An 18,988-nucleotide genomic window follows, 5' to 3' on the forward strand; every position below is an offset into this window, starting at 1 on the left:
TTTGTCATGCAGGCCAATAGCCAAGAAAGGGGAGCAGAGCTCCGCATCGATCCGCTGCCAAAGTGCGGTGTGACTTCCCAGCCCGGGAGAGCAGGAGCGCTACGCCGTGGACCGGTCAGGGCTCCGAGATGGATGGATTTATTCGTTTGGAGGTAAAGGTGAAGTTTGTGAGGTTGGTCCTGTTTGGTGGAGGATGTAGGATGTGTGGGCTTCGTGAGCAAGGTTGGATTTATGTGGTGTTTGACTGAAGGCCGTTATGTGACCACCGTTACTCGCGTAGCTCGGGTTTCCAAGAGTAACCGGAACCGTGTTTTATGGACAAAAATGTGAATGTGTGTCACAGTTGCAGAATGATGGTAAGGGTCAAGGAATTCTTTATAATCCAAACTATGGCTGCAATATTAATGCTCACTGTGATTCTTTTAATCCTGATCCAAACGTAATCCTGTCCAAAACGCAGCCTAGGCCCACGCCTTTAGGTCTGTAGTTGTCCTATGATAGTTCACGTTTATAGGACCGATGGGATGACCTGTGGAAGGCTGTTCAACACACCTTTAATGCGGATTCGTGCCCCTCTTTATAGAGATGCATGATGTATATAGAAAAGATATTCATATTTTATGAGATTTTTTTGAGTATGGAGAAAGCGGACCTGCGGTCAAAGAGATGGAAGGTTTAATTCAGTGCTGTTTACTGTGCAATGGCTCTTTTGCAGAGTATAACAAAATCTGTAAAAGAGTCAAATCCATTATTTTCAGTTCTCCATCTGTATTGTGACAGAAATGCCTGAGAAAGAAAGAAGGAATAATTTAAATAATGTCATGCTTTTAACATCTTTTTTTATATGGAAATTCTCATTTTTGACCTGGATGCTTTTAAAGCTAATGTTTGAGGGACAGTTGGGGTTTCACTACCGGATGGTTCCTGCAGACTCTCCAAGCAAGGCTACTGCCTCTCTCTCTCTCTCTCTCTCTCTCTCTGCCCCTCTCTCTCCCTCTCCACTCTCTCTCTCCCCCCCTCCCCCCCGCTCTCTCTCCCCCCCTCACTCTCTCCCACACACTCCCTCCCTCTCTCTCTCTCTCTCTCCTCTCTCTCTCTCCCTCCCCCTCACTCCCTCTCTCTCTTACACACTCCCTCCCTCTCTCTCTCTCTCTCTCCTCTCTCTCTCTGCCCCTCTCCCCCTCCCCCCTCTCTCTCTCCCCCTCACTCTCTCCCACACACTCCCTCCCTCTCTCTCTCTCTCTCCCTCCCTCTCTCTCCCCCTCACTCTCTCCCACACACTCCCTCCCTCTCTCTCCCCCTCACTCTCTCCCACACACTCCCTCCCTCTCTCTCTCTCTCTCCCTCCCTCTCTTTCTCTCTCTCCCTCCTTCCCCTCCCTCCCCCCCTCCCTCCCTCTTACACACACTCCCTCCCTCCCTCGCTCTCTCTCTCTCTCTCTCTCTCGCTTCCACACTTTCCTGTTTCTTTCCATCTTCCTCTGTCAGAAACTGCATTCATTTGCTCAGAGCAAAGCACAGCTAAATATTTTTGTCTCCAAAAGAGCAAATTTACATACTGTTTTGGAGGTAATGGACCAAAAACCCTACACACTCGCACACAGACTGAAATGAACTATTAAGCCTTTTCTGTCGACGCAGCCATAGCTCATTTGCGCTGCCCTCCGTAATTGTTTTACTTTTCCCCTTTACTTCGCAGGAGTGCTCAGATTCATATTAACAAGAAGGCTGGTGTGTAAACAAACCAAGCCTGCCCTCCCCCGGCACTTTGCAGAGGACACTTTATTTCAGGGCAAGTTAGTGTTCAACCAAGTAAACTCGAAGGCAGAGAGATGGTCTTGCATAGTCTGCCCCTCAGCAGTGGCCGGCCAGCTGAACGTGATCGAGGAGTTTACGATCCGGAGGCCAGACAGATCCTGAAAACCTGCACGGTCTCCCGAGACTCCATGTAATCGAAATGGGTTTGGTGGCACAGACCCCGTGCGCTCTCTCTCGACAGGCGCTCGCTGGCTTTGGCCATCTGGCCCCAATATAACACCCAACAGATGCACGCGCAACACCCACACCCACCCCCGCCAAGGACGGAGCCGCGAGCTGGAGCCCAAATCCTTAAGAATCTGCCGCGTCTTTGCTATACACAGGAGGCCCTGGTCTGGCTCTCCAGGCCCACAAAGCCTAGAGGTGGAGTCTCATAATGACAACAAAAATGCGAGCCATGATTACATGGCGTATCATGGCGTGCACGCAGCGTGTGTGCACCATATCCCATCACACACCTGGGTCTGAACGAGCAGCATGCATGCGGGCCTGTGAGCGCCGCTACTCTCGTGGGACAGTGCTCGTTACCTGGACGTCGTGCGGGCCGGCTCCGTGCGCCTGGATACAGGACCGCGCTCTCGTCTCCAGTGAAGAGGCTGCCTTTCCTCTGCCCCGCGGCGCAGCCCGGGTCCTGGGTTCTGGTCTCTGGGCAGCAGGGCCTCTCAGTCGGCTTGTCACCTTTTGTAGTCGCTGGCTTTCAAGTGCCAGATGTGCCATGCTGGACTGCAGCCAGCATGACTGTGTTGGCACGGTAACGGTAGGCAGGCGCACACGCACACACATGTACGAGCACGCACGCACACACACACACACACACACACACACACAACCTTCAGACAGAGGTGTATAACACCGCATGCTTTATGCTGCACACACACACACACACACACACCACCAAAATACGGAGGAAAAGGATCAGTGTGTGCACTCGTTTTTTGACTCTATCAGTTCAGTGAGCTTTATTGACATAACCATATTCATTTACTATATTGCCAAAGCAATATTAAAACAACAACCATCTCTGCCTCCATCGATATGAAAACAACAATACAGTAATCTCTCACTCTCTCTGAAAGGCGACGAGGATAAAATAAGAGAGGTAACATAATCCCACTGCAGCAAGCGCAGTAATCTACCACAGGACAGAAAACTCTGCATACAACAGTCTCATTTTACCACCAGATACACGTCACATTCATATAAAGATTTATCTCTCTCTCACACTGAAGTGTTTTGTTCCATCTGACATGCACGCACATACACAATCATTTGTGCTATGTCTTGATGAACATAATCCTTTGGTGTTTGGGGATTGGAGTGTGTGACCTATTGTCCTGTTTGCCCACAGCTCCTTTCATTGGTCAGCTCGTCCGGGGCGCTTTGACCGAAGCTCCTTTCATTGGTCAGCTCGTCCGGGGCGCTTTGACCGAAGCTCCTTTCATTGGTCAGCTCGTCCGGGCCACTTTGTGGCCAAGTCACATTTTAATCGGGTCTCATAAAACGCACTCTCTCGCGCTGTTAACCGAATCGGATCCATCAGCAACCCATCAAGTCTTTAACGCTGAACCAGACAGTGCCCCCACTTTCAACGCACAGTAATTAACATCACACATACCCAGCCCTCATCCTTCTGACCCCATAAACGTCTCCAATGTTTTGGTCAGCTCGTGCTTATCTGAGTGTAGCGTAGCATTGTGGGATACCACTGCACGTCCGGCTCAACCTATCCACAGATCCTGGCAGTTACCGTAGCACCGCGATTAGTCTATACACAGGATCATAGAAACGGACCGTGGCCTCTCTGGGGGAAAAACGACCCTATGTTTATAAAGCACTTAGTCCTTTGCTAAATATTGATCGCTATAGATGCCCCATACATCCAGCTGACAGACAAGTCCCTCTGCGTTTCAGTCAGTCGTCTGTTCAATAGGGGAAGTAGTGTGTGTCGGCAGGAGGCTGTTCTCAGTGTGGTTCTTACGGCCAGGCTATAGATCCAGCACCGTTGCAACATCGTGGAGAGGTGCAGGCCGCTTCGCTGATGACCAGACAGCCATCATAAATCAACCTCCTTTTTGTGTTGGTGGATTGCAGAGTAAAAAAACGTTTGCTACCATGTTACTCACTTTCTTTCTTTCTTTCTCTCTCTCTCTCTCTCTCTCTCTCATTTTCTCTCTCTCTCAAACATTCTCACAGTTTTCTCTTTTCAAGGGTTTATTAAGTTACACCTACATCTGATCCTAACCCTAAATATGAGCTCAGGAGCCTAAAGCACATATTTAGGTTCTTTTAATTCATTCTATCTCTTTATTTGTAGGGCTCACACACACACACACACAGTCCTGCTCGTTGTGAGGGGGACATCAGCGTGGTGGAGAGTCTGTCACACGTTTTTATTAATGGTGGTGGCAGAGCGGATGCGACATGTCCTCGTCCTTCTTGCCTTGCAGAACTGACTGACAGAATTCAGCACTTGCCAGTGAAATTAGCATACGTGGCATTTCAGCCTGCAGAAAGCAGTGCATATCGAGTGTGTGTGTGTGTGTGTGTGTGTGTTGCCGTCAGGGGGAAATCTGTCATTTTGCTTGTTCAGAAATTCTTTATTAAGGAACAAGAACACTCTGTTTAAAAATTGACCATCCTCTTACAAATCAGTCTCTCAGAAACGGGAACAGATTATATATCACAGTAACATGTCGGTTATGTATCTCAGTAACGGTAACATGTCGGTCATGTATCTCAGTAAGGTAAATTATGTATCGATTGCATGGCGTAAGAAACAGCACAGTCATATGTCGTTTATGTATCTCATTAACACTAACAGTTGTATGCCGGCCGTACGCAATAAGTCGTATGTATGTCAGTAGGTAACGGTCGTACGTATGTCGGTAGCTAATGTCAGTAGGTAATGGTTGTACGTATGTTGGTAGCTAATGTCAGTAGGTAACGGTCGTACGCATGTCGGTAGGTAACGGTCGTACGTATGTCAGTGGGTAACGGTCGCACGTATGTCGGCAGGTAATGTCAGTAGGTAACGGTCGTACGCATGTCAGTAGGTAACGGTCGTACGTATGTCAGTAGGTAACGGTCATACGTATGTTGGTAGGTAACAGTCATACGTATGTCAGTAGGTAATGTCAGTAGGTAACAGTCATACGTATGTCGGTAGGTAATGTCGGTAGGTAACGGTCGTACGCATGTCGGTAGGTAATGGTCATACGTATGTCGGTAGGTAATGTCAGTAGGTAACGGTCATACGCATGTCGGTAGGTAACGGTTATACGTATGTCGGTAGGTAACAGCTGTGCAATACTTTGGTCATCTGCCCGCGCAGAGTGAAACTTGATTGCTGCCTTTGTTTTTAAAAATGGGGCATTGCTACAGTTGTAGCTGCCCTGGAAGAATTATTCCCAACACTATACAAGCAGTTTCTTCCCCATCTGTATAGTGTTTTGAAGAAGCTTAATTGTTTTCTGATTCTGGGATGACACGTATATCTGTCAGCCCTCCATCCTGCAATCCACTCGGTGAGTTTTCTCCCTCCTTTAAGAGCAGGTAGATGCATTTCTTTAATCACTGGGAAGGGAGTGGGCCCTCCATTAAGAGAAAAGGGGAAGGTTCTGTGCCTCGTCTATATTTCAAGGATTTTAATTCTCTTATTTTATTCCTCTCTAAGCTATTAAGTTTCTTTCTATCTCTGCTCTCGCTCTCATACACACAATTTGTTTTTATACCTAAATGAGGAGTCCTGTATATGACTAAATCTTAACCCCTATACAATACAGTATATCCCAATAATATGTATAAAACTGCCTTTATGTAGAAATGATTTTATCTTAAGCCTAAACACTAACCAAGCCTTAATTCCAGTATGCATAAGGAAATGTTTTGTACAGTTTGATAAAATAGATCATTTGTTAGCTTGATAACTTTTACATCTCAGAGACAACATTTCTATGTAGGAAAATAAAAGAAAATCTAATGAAATATATATACACCCACGACAAATACACTCATTCTTATCAAAGGCTTATTCTGTTTCTCTTTATCTGCTAATTCTCTGAACACACACACCCCTCAATCATCCTGGGCACTGATGTTTGGGCTGAATAGGATTCACAGGTTGTGTGTGTTGAAATTAACCCTCTCTCTCTCTCTCTCTCTCTCTCTCTCTCTCTCTCTCTCTCTCTCTCTCTCTCTCTCTCTCTCTCTCTCTCTCTCTCTCTCTCTCTCTCTCTCTCTCTCTCTCTCTCTCTCTCTCTCTCTCTCTCTCTCTCTCTCTCTCTCTCTCTCTCTCTCTCTCTCTCTCTCTCTCTCTCTCTCTCCTCCAGAAAGAGGAACTGAAAGCTCAAAGGCCTCCCTACAGCTTGGATCAGTTTCTCCCCCAAGACACAGATAATAGAACGTGTATTCTGCCCTTGAGATACATTCCTCTCGTGTGTTCATGCTCTTTCTCGGTCGTTTATACGTGTAGTAATGAGGGGGTTGACTAAGCGCTGACTTTTCAAACCACAGGATCATGTGAATGTGTTGATTCTCACAAATGCGTCCACTTTGCTCTCTGTTTGGTTCTTCACTTCTGGCTGTAACTTTTTTTATTGCACCATCATCAGTCTTAATATTTGTGTGTGTGTGTGTGTGTGTGTGTGTGTGTAGATGCTTGTGTATAGCTGTGTGTTGTTCATGTGTATGTTTGTGTATAAATGCCTGTGTATTGCTGTGTGTGAGTAGGTATGTCAGTGTGTGTGTGTGTGTGTAGGTATGTCAATGTTTGTGTTTGTATGTGTAAATATGTCAGTGTTTGTGTGCGCATGTGTGTTAGTGTGTATGTATATGTGTGTGTGTGTGTATGGAATGTCAGTGTTTGTTTGTGTGTGTGTTTGTGCCTCTTGCCCTGGTCTCTCTGTGCTTCCTCTTTAATGATCTCCTCCGCTCCCACTGACTCTCTCCACCAGACTCCTCTTTTCGGATCAATGACCACTGGCCTCTAAGTCTCCAGGGACTTCAGCTGTCCGAGAAGCTGCCACACACACATGGTCTTCAGGGACAGGCTGGGGTCATGAACCCATGATCCCTGTTTGGCTCAGGTCACAGGTCATAAAAACAGCAATGCCTTCTCCACAAATCCATTGTTGCTTATATACAGCGTGTGCTGTAGACTTGTGGCTGTGTGGAATGGGGCAACAGCAGTGTGTTCTTGAATAGGGTACAGTCACTACTGTTAGAGTCACTGCTGTGGGTACAGTCACTACTGTTAGAGTCACTGTTCTGGGTAGTCACTACTGTTAGAGTCACTGTTCTGGGTACAGTCACTACTGTTAGAGTCACTGTTCTGGGTACAGTCACTACTGTTAGAGTCACTGCTGTGGGTACAGTCACTACTGTTAGAGTCACTGTTCTGGGTACAGTCACTACTGTTAGAGTCACTGTTCTGGGTACAGTCACTACTGTTAGAGTCACTGTTCTGGGTACAGTCACTACTGTTAGAGTCACTGCTGTGGGTACAGTCACTACTGTTAGAGTCACTGCTGTGGGTACAGTCACTACTGTTAGAGTCACTGCTGTGGGTACAGTCACTACTGTTAGAGTCACTGTTCTGGGTACAGTCACTACTGTTAGAGTCACTGTTCTGGGTACAGTCACTACTGTTAGAGTCACTGCTGTGGGTACAGTCACTACTGTTAGAGTCACTGCTGTGGGTACAGTCACTACTGTTAGAGTCACTGTTCTGGGTACAGTCACTACTGTTAGAGTCACTGTTCTGGGTACAATCACTACTGTTAGAGTCACTGCTGTGGGTACAGTCACTACTGTTAGAGTCACTGCTGTGGGTACAGTCACTACTGTTAGAGTCACTGCTGTGGGTACAGTCACTACTGTTAGAGTCACTGTTCTGGGTACAGTCACTACTGTTAGAGTCACTGTTCTGGGTACAGTCACTACTGTTAGAGTCACTGCTGTGGGTACAGTCACTACTGTTAGAGTCACTGCTGTGGGTACAGTCACTACTGTTACACTCACTGCTGTGGGTACAGTCACTACTGTTAGAGTCACTGCTGTGGTTACAGTCACTGCTATTACACTCACTGCCGTGGGTACAGTCACTACTGTGATCAGAGTCACTTCTGTGGTTACAGTCACTACTGTGATTAGTCACTGTTGTGGGTACAGTCACTACTGTTACAGTCACTGTTGTGGGTACAGTCACTGTTCTAGGTACAGTCACTACTGTGGTTACAATCACTACTGTTATAGTCACTGCTGTGGGAACAGTCGCTATTGTGATTAGAGTCACTTATGTTACGCTCACTGCTGTGGTTACAGTCACTGTTCTGGATACAGTCACTGCTGTGGAGGAGATCAGAAGTTGCCGTATATGTAAGTTTGTGCTGCCTTTGAGAGCTCTCCCGGCGGGTTTAGGCCATGCTCACATTCCAGGGCTTACGCTTCAGTTTTGGTCTCCTGACATGGATTAATGTAAAGGTTACTCTCTCCCCCACGACACTCATGTTTGGCCATGAATACAAGAACCTCTAACTCTATATGACACATGTGGTTAGAAGAGGAAATAAAGAGGCTTATTGTGAAAGGTAGAAGATATTTGGAGAATAGCCAAGAACGAGTTAGCGCTCCAACTTTGGTTTGGGGAAAAAACACGGAAGCACTTGGGAAGCTTGAGTAACCGCTGGGTTGCTTCACCTAAGCGTTTTTGAAAGCAAAGGTCATGGTCTCATGCGACCTGCAGATGGTGGTTAAGCCTTGTGCCACGTATTTCAGAAAGAGCAAAAACAGGCATTACATTTGTATTTATATTATTTGTTATTTAGTGTACTGTGACCAAGTGGAGAGTTAGGGACAACATGGTGAATGTGAAGCATAGTTTTATATAGACTTCTATATATACAGAGAGAGAGAGAGCACTCAACTTTAAGTTAGAAGAAGTATAAAGGAAATGTAGGCCGTTTTAAACACTAAATGCTTTGAGCTTCAGTGGGGGCTCAGATGAACTCTGCACAAGTTCATGTACTGTAGCTTACTCCAATAAAGACAAATTGGCAAAATTAAAATCCAAGATTGTGCATTTTTTAAAAGATTTAAAAAAAAAAAAAAATTAAAGCAGAAGAGGGAGTAGAAGGTATGGATGAGGATGAAGAAAACATCATAACAGCAGCGCTGCTTTGCCAGTCAGATCCCCACGGAATGTTCTGGAACTGGGTTTAGAGCAGGACAGCCATAGTGAAGGCTGCAGACAGACACAGCAGAAGCTTCTTTGGAGCCGCAGCGTTGTAATGCCGTTTCCAGGTCATCTGTGCTGTCTGGCCGCGGAGATCAGGGAGGAGCTGCTCTCTGCTTGTCCATTACTTATCTAAAGGGGGTTTATGGAGGCTCCATTACCCCGGCTGCACAGGCCACGTACCTTAACCTCCTCCTGGGACGCCCAGAGCCGCTCAACCAGAAGGATGAGGGGCTCGAACCCCAGAAGCCTGAGTGAAGGTCACCTCCAGGGATCCAGTGGAGGGATGGGATCCAGCCTGAATGGGATCCAATGGTGATGGGATCCAGGAGCACAGGGTACTCTCACATCGGAGGGCTCCAGAAGATACCATCTCTCCCAGTTCTTCGTCTGTTTCCTTTGTTTCCTTGTGCACATCAGCGGAGCACAAGCGTGGTGGAAGACAGAGTTTATAAATATATCAGAGTTAAAATCGTTCCGCTAAGGTCACAAATTGATAATTGACTCATGTTCTCTTCAGCCTTAGGGCTGATTTGGCCTGGTTTTTTATTTTTTACCCATCTTTGATGCGGCCTGTAGCAGGACCTCTATTTTGGAGAAGGAGGTTATTGAACATTGGTGCCCCTTCTCCTTGGCCCCTGGGGAGCACACCGAGGAAAGTGGTCTATTTCTGCTCACACTTTTATATGTAGGTCTAGGTGATTAAAAACCATACCTTATAGCCGCCGTGTGTCTTAATTGAGGGGGTGTCGAGGGCTTCGCTCCTTTTTTCTCCAGTTTCATTCCTCAGGACTTTTTCCCCGCCCAAACCTTGATGTTTTGGGAGCGTTTTCTGGACCCTTTTCCCGACCGAAGTACGGAAGCTATCAGACCAAAGTTTGCCACCATTATTTGCCCAGATGACTTATGGAGGGACGTGAGAGAAGACGCATTGAGCTTCCTCTCCCCCTTTTGTGACTGGCTGCTGCTACTCTGAGGGAGTGAATGTGAGAGAGCATCTCCTGGGCTTTCTCCGCCTAACCCAAATCCTTCACTTTGCTTGAAAAATGGCTGACTGAGCCCACCCCAGGAGACCTGCGAAAGAAAAATGTCGGCCTGGCTCACGCCAGCATCAGTTTACTTATTAAATATAAGATTTCCTGCCTACATTCTTCACCCTGTCAGTCTCTCTCTCACTCTCTCTTTTTCTGAATTTCTCCCTCACACCCAAACCAGACTCCCACCGAGCCTAGTGGTAATCAGAGTTTGAGCATACAAATTTGAATAGTTGTGCTTCACTGGTTTTAACAAGTAAAAAAATAAATATACAGGTGGCAGAGCATCAAAGCACTTTGCCATAACAGTGCAAATGCGGCGGCTCGTGCAGACAGCTGGGTTTGCCATGACTGCTGTAATATCTGTGCTGTCTGTCTCATTTCAGAGGATGGAAATTTTGATAAACCTTGGCAGTGTTGCTGAAAAATATAAATGGTATACCTGAAACTTTTTTCAGGTATTCACTGATTATTTGATTGAATGGACCAAAATTCCATTAAGCATTCATTCATATTTGCATGATATTATTCAGCCAATGAGAAGAGAGTATAGCAAAAAAACAGCAGTCCGCCCCAAAATGGGCCCCACTATGGCATTCGTCCCTGGGATTGAGCCCACCCCTCCAGCCCCAAAATGGGCCCCGCTATGGCATTCGTCCCTGGGATTGAGCCCAGCCCTCCAGCCCTATGTCAGAGATCCACTTCAGAGAAGGAGGAGCCACAGGAGGGCCAGAGTTGAGTGGGTGGAAGAAAAGAGGAGATAAGATGACAAGAGCGAGTCACCTGTGAGGCGAGTCACCTCTGGACGTGACGGAGAGGCACGAGAGGGACCGGACTCCTGCGGCTCACCTGGCAACGCAGGTAGAGCTCGGTCTGAGTCCCAGGGACTACACATGTGCTCTACTGATAAGTGTAAATGTAAGTCGTTCTGGCCAAGAGCGTCTGCCAAACACTGAAAACGCGAATGGAGAGTCAATCACTTCCTTTCACCAAGCATGTTATGCATATGAGGAATTTGTCTTGGTGACTGCACACAAGAACGACACGTAGAATACTAACAAGACCACCAGGAGTAGTTTAAAAGTATCTCCAAAGAAATATGATATTTAAGCGAGGAAAGACGGGAATAAAGATAGCAGGGTAGACAAGAGAAGGGGGAGGTGGGAGTAGTGATGGAGAAGAGGGAGAACAATTTGAAGGGTTAAGGGATGGCGGTATTTAAGAATACCTAACCCCCACTGCAATTACCACCTTCTGTTTCCCCAATTTCACCCACCTGCGCGATCTCAGTGAGCCGAACAGGAGATTCTGCCTCGTCATTCAGAACAATGATGTGGATATTCCTCCACCTCCTTTCTGCGCTAGTTCCTCCAGGGGTCAGAGGGTTTGGCGGTGTCAAGCTCATGGCACTCCCAAGCCCCCCCCCACACACACACCCCTCCCTCACTCCACTAAGCCTCTCTCTTCACTTCCTGAGCAGTGGGGTGTATTCCCCCCCACACACACACACACCCCTCCCTCACTCCACTAAGCCTCTCTCTTCACTTCCTGAGCAGTGGGGTGTATTCCCCCCCCACACCACGCCAGACTCGCAGTCAATTAGGCCCAGATGGTCGGCTTACGGGGGAGAGAGAGAGAGAGAGGGGTACGAGGGCCAGTGTCCAACGCTGAGTGATACACAAACGAGACAGGAGACACAGCACAGTGGGGTCTCTGAGACATGACACTCTGCCAGTCGGGGGGAGAGAGAGAGAGAGAGAGAGAGAGTGAGATTGAGAGGGAGAGAGAGATTGAAAGTGGCGATGAGGTTTCTGGGACTAGGGGAAGAAAGAGGTGATTGCATGCAGCTTACGGTAGCTGAGAGAATGGTGGGCTGTGATAAGGAGTCAGGAGAGAGCGCAAACTGTCGAGAGCTCTGACAGCACTTTTTTTTTTTAAATAGCTGAAATACTACAGGTGCAGAGTGGGAACGGGAGCACATACAGCAGACCTGAATCAAAAACGTCCTACCAAACCTCCCACTAATCAAAAATGTCCTACCAAACCTGCCACCAATCAAAAACGTCCTACCAAATCTCCCACCAATCAAAAACGTCCTACCAAACCTGCCACCAATCAAAAACGTACTACTAAATCTCCCACCAATCAAAAACATCCTACCAAACCTGCCACCAATCAAAAACGTACTACTAAATCTCCCACCAATCAAAAACATCCTACCAAACCTCGTACCAATCAAAAACATCCTACCAGACCTCCCACCAATCAAAAGCATTCTACCAGACCTAACCAGTGGTTGGTTTTTGTAGTTTTGGAGTTCTACAGGGATCCAAATGTTAAGCATCTTGAATGATTTTCCAACATTTCCAAAATCTGAAAAATTGTGCACACAATGCCATTTCTTTGCAGAGTGACACGTATCTTCTTATCCTCATACCAAAGCCTTTCAGATGCTACGTTTGTGAGTGTGGGGTCCTCAGTACACTGGTGTGTTTGAGAGTGTGGGGTGCACTGGTGTTTGGTGTGTGTGGGCTCCTCAGTAAACTGGTGGTAGAAGTGTGACATTCACAGAATGGAGGACACAGGACACAGGGAGACGCAAAGACTGCTGGGACATCGGATGGCTGTGGAGTCTGACTCATTGAACAGGAAGTGAACCTCATTGTTTCTGAGGTGTGTGTGCGTGTGCGTGAGAGAGAGAGAGAGGGAGAGAGAGAGACAGACAGAGAGTCTGTTTGTGCACATATGAGTGTGTGTGCATGCCTGTGTGTGTGTCACACAATGCCATATATGTATATAAATAAAAAAGACAACTAATTCTAGTTTAAAAGTGTGTTTCTTGAACTCAGAAAATTATAGCAAATTCAACCTCATCAGTGCTTGGCAACAGCAGCCTGCTCCATTTTACTATAAAGACACACACACAGACACACACACCTTTGCACACCCACATACGCACAAACAGTAAAGACCAAAACACTACCTTTCACCAGGCTGACAGTGCCTCTCCCTCTCTCTCTCCCTCTCTCTCCCATGTTCAGAGAAAAGGAGCGAGGGAGGGAGGGGTGCAGGGGCTCGGCAGCGGGGAAAAGCAGAACTGACAGTCTGAAGAGAAGCTCGCAGGAAAACATCAGTAGAAAACTCATCACAATGCGCAGCAGCAGAGCAGCTCCCATGGTGCTCGGCAGGCTTCCTGTCTCCCGTCTCTGGGGCTGGAGACGGGTAATAGGAAACCATAATGATAAAGACCGGAGAGGTGAGGGACACTAGAGTGTTGCCCATTCACCCTCACTGCAGTATTCAAAACCCCCCACACCAGCCTGGAGAGAGCTGTGTGTGTGTGGGGGGGGGGGGGGTGAGAGAGTGAGAGAGAAGGAGACGGAAAGAGAAGAAGGGAGAGGAGGAGCATATGAAAGAATGAGATATATAGAGAGAGAGGGATGCTGGTAGAGTTACTTTATGAGTCTTCCACCTAAAGGAATGCGTTTGACTATCTGTGGCTCGGATGGACTGAGAATGCGTGAGAGGCTGCTGTGAGGCAGTGGTGTACTCTAACTGCACCCCAACAAAAGACAGAACGAGGGAACAAAACCGGGCGAAGAAGCATTATCAACGCTAATTGGTGGTTTGTGGAGGATCTGGGGGCTTGTTACTATGTGTTCTTGGATGAGGCCCATCCATATGCAATGCATTCTGGGGGCTATTCTAAAATGGAGACGTCTAGAGGCAGTCAGCAGCAGCTAGGCTGAGGCAGCAGATGAGATCGTGAGGCTCAAGTTCCACGGGCCTGCTTGTGTTTAAGGAGATTTGGCAACCCGACTTCATATTTATTCATCGGTACGCGTAGAAGCGAGCACTTAACAAGCACCCCCCTCCCTCCACCCTCAGTTAAACCCATCAGAGCCTCTCAGTGCTACAGCAGGTGTTTATGTGTTCATACGGCGTGTTTTTTTTCCTAACGAGGCAGAGTCTGCCGGAGAGGGAAGTGACTTTCTGGGACTGGGGGAAACGTGGACACCTTACGCAATGCTGGGAAATCGGAGAGGAGTTTGGGTGGGGAAGTGTTTCCCTTTGGTATTTTTATCTTAATGGGTTCTCATGTGCTGCATTTTAAGAACAACAATGCCATCACAGCGACTTACACACGGGCAGTCTTTATGGAACCAATAGATGCGTTTGGTCTTCGGGCTGACCGGCGAATCAAAAACAAGCTCCGCCCCTCCGAGTTATCTCCACAAGCTACGCAGATGAGCCTATATATAAAGAATAATCTTTCCCATCCTGTGGACAATTCAGTGCTATAGTGTCATTTCACAGTACCATTGAAGATTCTGTCTAAAGTCCAGGCGTCTCTGCTGAAAACATTTTAATGAACCACATCTTTACCGTGAATGCTTCAGAACGGACATGGCATCTTATGCCGAGGGTCTTTCACTGCTGTGCAATGAGTGAGCAGGTCAGATGGCATCCACAGCTCAAGTGAGGGCACACAATGGTCCAGCACTGACCTTCTGATGATATGGTTTCAGAGATCAGAGATTCAATCTTATTCACAGATTTAATCTCATTCAGGGATTTTTTATCAGACAAATTAAATCTCAGGATCCAGTTATTAGCGCCATTTTAACCTGTTTACTGCATAATTTCCGGGAGCGGATCAGTAAAGTCTTATCTTATCTTAGCTTTATCTTATATCTTTATATCTTGTATCTTATATTTGCTTGCTCATTAAATTCAGGGAAGGACCCTGTTCATGTTTCCTTGTTTCTGACCTGTAACACCCAAGAATAAAGTCTCTCATTTTCCTCCTGGAAACAGCATCTGTCAAAACACAAGCACAAGACACTGACCTAATTAGGCATGGAGGCATATATATATATATATATATATATATATATATATATATATATATATATATATATATATATATATATATATATATATATATACATATACATATACATACATACACACACAAACACGTACATATATGTACATACATATACACACGCACTCACACATGCACATGCACACACACACGTGCATACATATTCATGCAGTCACATATTCCAAGCACACTCCTTCCTGTGATGAGTATGTGGGCCTCATATTAGTAGATATGGCTCAGAGTGTTGGGGGAGTCTAAGTGCAGTATTACACTTTATGCTAATGAGGCTTAGGGTTTTTAATACACTTCAAATGGGGATGTTCACACGTCACCTCACAGTACGGGTCACTAGTCTGAGCCCCTCCACCTCTGTACTGCTGCCTATATTCTTAATACGTATATCATATTCCTGTGGGTAGAGGACAGCTACAGAGATGGAGATCAGGTCTACAGAACCACGAACGCGGCCGTCACGGTCTACGGAACCAAGAACACGGCCGTCGGGTATACACGGCCGTTGGGGTCTACAAAACCAAGAACACAGCCGTCGGGTCTACGGAACCAAGAACACGGCTGTTGGGGTCTACAAAACCAAGAACACGGCCGTCGGGTCTACGGAACCAAGAACACGGCCGTCGGGTCTACGGAACCAAGAACACGGCCGTCGGGTCTACGGAACCAAGAACACGGCCGTTGGGGTCTACAAAACCAAGAACACGGCCGTCGGGTCTACGGAACCAAGAACACGGCCGTGGGGTCTACAAAACCAAGAACACGGCCGTCGGGTCTACGGAACCAAGAACACGGCCGTCGGGTCTACGGAACCAAGAACACGGCCGTCGGGTCTACGAAACCAAGAACACGGCCGTTGGGGTCTACAAAACCAAGAACACGGCCGTCGGGTCTACAGAACCAAGAACACGGCCGTTGGGGTCTACAAAACCAAGAACACGGCCGTCGGGTCTACGGAACCAAGAACACGGCCGTCGGGTCTACTGAACCAAGAACACGGCCGTTGGGGTCTACAAAACCAAGAACACGGCCGTCGGGTCTACGGAACCAAGAACACGGCCGTTGGGGTCTACAAAACCAAGAACACGGCCGTCGGGTCTACGGAACCAAGAACACGGCTGTTGGGGTCTACAAAACCAAGAACACGGCCGTCGGGTCTATGGAACCAAGAACACGGCCGTTGGGTCTACGGAACCAAGAACACGGCCATCGGGCCTACATGGCTGTCGGGTCTACGGAACCATGCCTGAGAGAAAGAGCGTGAGGAAGGAAGAAATAGAAAAACGGTCCTTTGAGATTTATTTATTTATTTACTTATCCATTTATTTATTTGCTTGTTTATTTATTTATTTATCCATTCATTCCAAAAGATCATTTTCAAGAATTTTAAGGAGTTTGTATTATATCTTCACATTTTAATATGCAATTTGTTTCTATGCTATGGAAAGCAATTTATATGTAAGAGCTTTATATGTCACAGACACCTTATTGTTTCCCTCTCAAAAAGGCTTTCTGAAAGTGGAACTAAACATGTGGCATTTCAGCTAACATTTGGCACGACGGGTCGTTATGGACAGACCCATCCCAGAACCGGCCCAGGACTTCACATACGCATGACGCCCATAGCAACACCTGCCATTATAAGAGTCGAGTTCCACCGAGGTCACCTCCAAGAGACAATAAGAAAGTGAAATATCTCAACATCTCTCTCTCTCTCTCTCTCTCTCTCTCTCTCTCAGCCTTTTGTTCTTTTCACCAGCTGGGTCTGCAGAGCTTCACTGAGCGTGTCTGGACCAGCTCTGGAGGAGGCGGTGGAGGTGGAGGGACCAGGCGACTGCTTCACCACGGATAAAAATAAGCCTCCATTTTGCAGGCTAAACATAACCAACCCCATATTACTCACGAGAGAGAGTGCGAGAATATGAGAGAGAGGTCATGGCTTTGTTTTTCCCCTCCTCTACTCCCCTACAGCTTTCCCTTTTTCTGAAGATGCCAGAACAGAACTGTTCCCCCCCCCCCAGCGTCTGGGTCCTGAGCAGGGCGGGGGTTCTGCCCCTTTGCTTTAACTGGCCAGTGGTGCAGGATACAGCAGCAACAAGCCAAACAGCTGCTGTCCGGTCGCGCGCACACACAAGCACGGTTGGCTGGCTCCTCTAACGGTATCCTGAAACAAATCATTGGATTTGCTGAACTTCATGCGCTGGGCAGTGCGCTGGGAATGAGCTGATAAAAACACATGTAAAAATGACCCCCCAGTATTCACACACTGAATGTGCTGTAACACATTTTCAAGTGATCATCTTGTACCATTGTCTCCTTTCTTTCCTCGATTCCTCTTTCCTTCCACACTCTCGCCCTTTTTCCATTCTGTCCCTTATTCCGCTCTGTCTGTCTTTTTTTTTCCAGGATCTGATGAGTGTGTCCCTGAATAAAAATGAGGCCTGTGTCCACGGCTCCTGCGACTTTTCTGCCATCTGTCCAGGGAGTCAGATTTACACCCCAATATCTTCATAAGTCTCTCTCACAGACAGACACACACACACTCACACACACACACACTCACACACACACACACTCACTGCACCACACTGGGCTAGGACGATGCCCAATGACATCTGAAGGTCTCTGTCTGCAGCTCCAGGGCTCAATGATGTGAGTGAGTGATGTGTATTTTAAAAGGGCTCTCTGGTAATGGAGGGAGAGTTAGTGAATGAAGAAGGGAATGAGAGAGAGAGAGAGAGAGAGAGAGAGAGAGAGAGATAGAGAGAGAGAGAGAGAAAATGGGGTAGGAAATGAGAGAGAGAGGGAGGGAGAGAGAAAATGAGGTAGGACTGAAAAGTAGAATGAAAGACCAGGAAGAGAAGAGACAAAGTAAGGCATCATTAAAAGACAGGATGAGAGAAGAGAGGGAATGCGTGTGAAGGAGAGAGGAGAATGTGGAGAACGAGTGAAAAATGTTCCATGACTAAAGGTTTTCTCTTAGCACGATGAGCAACATTTGGGGAAAGGATGAATATCCATTTCTGCCCATCAGCTGATGAGAGCACCACTGGAAATGAACTCAGAAGCCTGCTGAATTGTACTTAATCTGGTCTTGGGGTGAAGCACTTGTCTGGCTCAGACCGCTGTTGCAAACGATTACTTACACTCTTCTCACACACCACACTAATGGCCTTCTGAAATAGAGACTGGAGATTGGATGGGACCTCTATAGAAGAAGTGTTGGCAAAATTGAAATGATATTTTGGGTCAAATTTATGAAAATGACTTTGGGTTCTCATTGAGACACGCGCCACGGATTTTGCGTTTGAAACTGTTCAATCACGTAAAAGCGGTTCAGTGCACAGATGTACATCAGGACGCCTGATATTCAAGGCTACAGACCACCATTTTCAGCGGTGTTCTTTTATATGCTTATTAGGTATTACAGGAATACGACCTTTAATCCGCTGTAAGGGCTCCGCTTTATGACTGAGCCGTGTCAACGTCGTCTAGTCTTCAGTCGCCCAGTGCAGGTGCAGCATGGCTCTCGGTTCCTGTGTCTGAAGACTCCAATTAGTCAAGATCGCAGCGTACTGAGCGCTTACTAAAACTAGACAGCTCTAGTCCTATTCAGTGACACTGCATTTGCTTCCGGATAAAATCCACACAGATTACAAAACTCTCATCTATAGCGCTCCTAAATGGTCTTGGCCCACGAGTCCTAAGCACACTTATTGTTTATTATGATCCTTCCCAACTGGACGGGGGTTGGGCTCCATCAGCACAGGGATTGTGAAGCTCCTAATTAAAATGGAGCACGGAGCTTAATCCTACAAAACCCCTCAGCTATGGAATTACCATCCTGTCTTTGTGTCTAGACTGAAAACCTACGTGTTCAGTCAGGCCTTTGTTTAATAGTGCTTCGTCTCAGATAGGTGATGCAGATCTGTGAACTGGGTCCAGCGGAATGCTGGGTCATCTATCCCATGCCTGCTACCTGATGAAGTTCATGCCTCAGAGTTCA

The sequence above is a fragment of the Electrophorus electricus genome, chromosome 26 (assembly GCF_041902795.1).
Source record: "Electrophorus electricus isolate QZ-2024a chromosome 26, ASM4190279v1, whole genome shotgun sequence".
Classification (NCBI taxonomy): domain Eukaryota; kingdom Metazoa; phylum Chordata; class Actinopteri; order Gymnotiformes; family Gymnotidae; genus Electrophorus; species Electrophorus electricus.